The sequence below is a fragment of the Gigantopelta aegis genome, chromosome 10 (genome assembly GCF_016097555.1).
Source record: "Gigantopelta aegis isolate Gae_Host chromosome 10, Gae_host_genome, whole genome shotgun sequence".
NCBI classification, from domain to species: Eukaryota; Metazoa; Mollusca; class Gastropoda; order Neomphalida; family Peltospiridae; genus Gigantopelta; species Gigantopelta aegis.
Genome location: NC_054708.1, coordinates 11,647,505 through 11,653,677, shown reverse-complemented (window position 1 = coordinate 11,653,677; position 6,173 = coordinate 11,647,505).

Sequence of the window (6,173 nt, the reverse complement as noted above, 5' to 3'; positions counted from 1 at the left end):
AAAACAAAAACAAACAGTTATGTAACTCCACGTTACAGATAACGAATGCATTGTGTACAAATACCCGTAGTGCTTTAATTGCGAAGATTATTTTCTATGTGTACAATGGTAATGTATTTTTATTTTTAAATAAATAAAAAAATAGGCTAACTTATTTTAAGGTCATGCTTATATTGCTAACTGTGTTTTAAAAACTTACTGACGTTTACAAACACAACCAATTATTTTCGAATGGCTTTATATGTACCACTGACCTAGTCTTACTGAAATGTTTATTTGTAATTTTGTTATGTTCTACCTCAGTGTATTTTTTAATAGGCGATTCTTTTTTTTATTAAATATATAAATAACACTATTCATTTGTTGTTCTTCATGTATAATTATATATCTTCAATAATACACGAGCAGATGGAATCCTATCGTATAATTATATATCTTCAATAATACACGAGCAGATGGAATCCTTCTATCGTTGTATAATTATATATCTTCAATAATACACGAGCAGATGGAATCCTATCGTTGTATAATTATATATCTTCAATAATTCACGAGCAGATGGAATCCTTCTATCGTTGTATAATTATATATCTTCATTAATTCACGAGCAGATGGAATCCTTCTATCGTTGTATAATTATATATCTTCAATAATACACGGGCAGATGGAATCCTTCTATCGTTGTATAATTATATATCTTTAATAATTCACGAGCAGATGGAATCCTATCGTTGTATAATTATATATCTTCAATAATTCACGAGCAGATGGAATCCTTCTATCGTTGTATAATTATATATCTTCAATAATTCACGAGCAGATGGAATCCTATCGTATAATTATATATCTTCAACAATTCACGAGTAGATGGAATCCTTCTGTCGTTGTATAATTATATATCTTCAATGATACACGAGCAGATGGAATCCTATTGTTGTATAATTATATATCTTCAATAATACACGAGCAGATGGAATCCTATCGTATAATTATATATCTTCAATAATACACGAGCAGATGGAATCCTTCTATCGTTGTATAATTATATATCTTCATTAATTCACGAGCAGATGGAATCCTTCTATCGTTGTATAATTATATATCTTCAATGATACACGAGCAGATGGAATCATATCGTTGTATAATTATATATCTTCAATAATTCACGAGCAGATGGAATCCTTCTATCGTTGTATAATTATATATCTTCAATAATACACGAGCAGATGGAATCCTTCTATCGTTGTATAATTATACATCTTCAATAATACACGAGCATATGAAATCATATCGTTGTATAATTATATATCTTCAATAATTCACGAGCAGATGGAATCCTATCGTATAATTATATATCTTCAACAATTCACGAGCAGATGGAATCCTTCTATCGTTGTATAATTATATATCTTCAATGATACACGAGCAGATGGAATCCTATTGTTGTATAATTATATATCTTCAATAATACACGAGCAGATGGAATCCTATCGTATAATTATATATCTTCAATAATACACGAGCAGATGGAATCCTTCTATCGTTGTATAATTATATATCTTCAATAATACACGAGCAGATGGAATCCTATCGTTGTATAATTATATATCTTCAATAATTCACGAGCAGATGGAATCCTTCTATCGTGGTATAATTATATATCTTCATTAATTCACGAGCAGATGGAATCCTTCTATCGTTGTATAATTATATATCTTCAATGATACACGAGCAGATGGAATCCTATCATTGTATAATTATATATCTTCAATAATACACGAGCAGATGGAATCCTTCTATCGTTGTATAATTATATATCTTCAATAATACACGGGCAGATGGAATCCTTCTATCGTTGTATAATTATATATCTTTAATAATTCACGAGCAGATGGAATCCTATCGTTGTATAATTATATATCTTCAATAATTCACGAGCAGATGGAATCCTTCTATCGTTGTATAATTATATATCTTCAATAATTCACGAGCAGATGGAATCCTATCGTATAATTATATATCTTCAACAATTCACGAGTAGATGGAATCCTTCTGTCGTTGTATAATTATATATCTTCAATGATACACGAGCAGATGGAATCCTATTGTTGTATAATTATATATCTTCAATAATACACGAGCAGATGGAATCCTATCGTATAATTATATATCTTCAATAATACACGAGCAGATGGAATCCTTCTATCGTTGTATAATTATATATCTTCATTAATTCACGAGCAGATGGAATCCTTCTATCGTTGTATAATTATATATCTTCAATGATACACGAGCAGATGGAATCCTATCGTTGTATAATTATATATCTTCAATAATACACGAGCAGATGGAATCCTATCGTTGTATAATTATATATCTTCAATAATACACGGGCAGATGGAATCCTTCTATCGTTGTATAATTATATATATTCAATAATACACGAGCAGATGGAATCATATCGTTGTATAATTATATATCTTCAATAATTCATGAGCAGATGGAATCCTTCTATCGTTGTATAATTATATATCTTCAATAATACACGAGCATATGGAATCATATCGTTGTATAATTATATATCTTCAATAATACACGAGCAAATAGAATCCTATCGTATAATTATATATCTTTAATAATACACGAGGAGATAGAATATGCCTATCGTATAATTATATATCTTCAATAATTCACGAGTAGTGAACTCGATGACGAAAAGCTGTTTCAATAATTGTTACGACGAAATGAGTTAACATTGCGTAAAATACAAATAAATAAATAAACATATAAAAGAATGAATTAAGAAAGAAATTAAGAAATACATGTAAATAAATAATAAAAAAATATTTTAAAAAGCACAACAAAACATGAGAAATAAATACATGTAAATGAATTTACAAATTTAAAAAAAAAAAGTTTTGCATGCAATGCAGTCATGAATAGCAGTCAAAACTGTGATATCAGATATTCACAAAAGGTATGCATATCCTCCCCCAACTTAATAATATCGATGTTATACCGTTAACTCATAATATATCTGCGATTAAGCATTACTGAATGTACTGTCCTAACGTCTTGCAATGAACTGATGCTTGTATAGAGCCCTTCAAAGTAAGTTGATTTAATGCCCCCCCCCCCCCAAAAAAAAAAGAAGAAATTAGAAAAAAGGTTTACTCCAGTATACATTTAAAAGTTTGTTTTACTTAATGACAGCACTAGAGCACATTGATTTATTAATCATCGGCTATTGGATGTCAAACATTTGCTAATTTGTGACATAGTCTCAGAGAAAACCTGCTACATTTTCCCATTAGTAGCAAGACAAGAGATCTTTTATATGCACCATCCCACCGACAGGATAGCACATACCACAGCCTTTGGTATACAGCATACATTTGTGCAGAATATTTACTAGTTTCGTTGTTATTTGACAAAGTAAGTGCATCAATCAGTGGCGGATCCATGGTCATATTGAGCAGGGGTCATAATGAAGCTGTCAAGCTGGCGAGTGGGGAAGGGTCGGTGGTAGTAATATTGCATTAAACAATATTGTCACAACAAACGGGCAGATGCAGGGTTTCTCTGGGGAGGAGGTGCAATACTTAAAAGGGACGGTATTTCAGAAGTACACCAACATGTATTATCCAAATGGTTAAAGTTAGTTTTATTCAACAACTAGAGCACATTGATTTATTAATCATCGGCTACTGGATGTCAAACATTTGATAATTTTTACGTATAGAGAAAACCCACTACATTTTTTTCATTGATAATAATGGATCTTTTAGATGCACCAAAACTGAGCTCGCCTGATGGGCGGTTGGTATATGATCGATCCCCGTCGGTGGGCTCATTGGGCTAGTTCTCGTTCCAGCCAATGCATCACGGCTGGTATATCAAACGCCGTGGCATGTGATATCCTGTATGTGGGATGGTGCATATAAAAGATCTCTTGCTACTAATGGAAAATTGTAGCAGGTTTTAAACCAACATTTTTCATTATAATATAAACCCTCGCTTCGCCAATGCCTACGCATCCCAACTCTCGACTTCAACAGCCCTGAAAAACAAACAAACACTTACCTCTATTGATATATCCACTCGACACTTGTAGAAAACATTGCAACAGAACAGCGCGGTATAGTTAGCTGTTGTCATTAAGTAGTATTAGATCCATGCACAAATAGTTTACATTTATATACATTTAACATAAATATGATTATTAAATGACAAACAGCGATTCTGTTCACACATTTCTGAAGTTAAAACAACAGTCAGAAAAATGTACGTAGTATCGCTTTGACACCAATAAGCACATTAATTAAAACGTCAAAGTACTGTTGACGTCACGTCAAAGGACTTGATATTTTTATGGTAACGTTTCCGGCCATATCCGTACCCTCCGGGGGGGGGGGGGGGGGGGGGGGGGGAGGAGAGAGGAGCAGTTGTCCCCCTGAGAATTTTTTAACCGCAGAAAATAGTATACACATCTCAGGGTTTAATTTGTATAGCGTTTCTTTTGTTTATAAAAAGTAGTACCCACCCCAGGATTTTGTTCCGTTACTTAACTAGAAATGTCGAAATGCCATTAAAATGCACACCTTATTTTGATCGACGCCTGATGGGGAATAAAGGTAGCGCAGGACAGTAATAATGCAATCTTTCGGACCATAGTGACGTCATAGCTTACACTGGTTTTGCGAAATGAAAGAACTTAAAAACAAAAAGTATGATTACACTTAAAAATGACTTTAAAATGCGTTTATTTTATCACCGACGTAGGAAGCGGGGTTGAGGTGGGGGGTGGGGGTGAAGGGGCATGTGCCCCCCCCCCCCCCCCCCACACACTTTGTAGCAGCATGTTTTTAAAAATATATTTTTACATGTATTTATATATATGTGTGTGTATATACCCCCCACCCTACATTTTGGCACCTTCTTACGTCCGTGTTTATAAATCTGAATAAAATGCAATCTAGCTTTATTTCTGACTGCATGTTAAGTACATGAGTTATCACCAGTATTGCAATACAATAAATCTCTGTAGAAAAAAACCCACCTGAGAAAAACATAAATATTTAAAAAACTGTAATGTTAAAGAGCACCTTCCCTCCCACCAGTTACCCATGTGAACAAATGTATAAATAACCAAACTCGGAATAGGGACAAAATGCTAAATGTGTAAAAGCAGTTACAAAAAATAACATCACATGTGACCGATTGATAATTATATTTGCCTCATCCCTGGTGTACATATTACTAGGAAAATTCATTGTATCACTAAAAAAGAAAAACCCATGCTTTGTATGCAATGGCAAAGCAAAACGTTCATATTAAAATGCCTATAATAATTATAGAATATTACCATTTATATGCTTTATGTAGATATATACCCGCATAACATACATGCATATATCTTTACAATAGAGTGTAGCTTTTTGATTCACACACACTCTCTTCTCTTGATTATGGGTAGATATATACATGCATACATTTTTACAACAGTGTAGCTTTTTGATTCTCACACACACACACACACACACACACACACACACACACACACACACACACACACACTCTCTCTCTCTCTCTCTCTCTCTCTCTTTCCCTTCCCAAATACATTGCCTTTAAAACTGCAAGGATAGTTTGGGAGCCCATCAGTCACATTTTGTTTTACAACAGTGTCTCTTTTTGACTTACTCTGTCCCCCTGCCTCCCTCCTTTCTCCCCAAATACCTGGCCCCTGAAATTGCAAAGAGGATAGTTTTGTTAGTCTATCAGTCAAATAGTCTAGTTACATAACCCATTTAAATTTAGAACATGGCGTACCTGGTCATGTTTTGAGAGAAAAATATGAAAGATTCCTTGCTACTAAAATATGCTACTATGAAATATTTCATAACCCAGGCCTTCGATCATTTCCGGTACAGTGTCAGTAAAATCACAGAACCGAAATTTTGTTTCCCATGATTATCATATATATTGAGTACTACTATTCAACGAAACCTAAATCAGTTTCTGATTGGTTCCAAGGCACGGAACCGAAAAGGTGTTTCCCCTGAAATTTGAAATCCTATGGCCTGATAACCCATAAATTATTTCCAAAACTGTTTAAGGCTCAGATGTGTACAATACTGATTTTACCCTGATGAAAATAATATTGCCAGGCATGT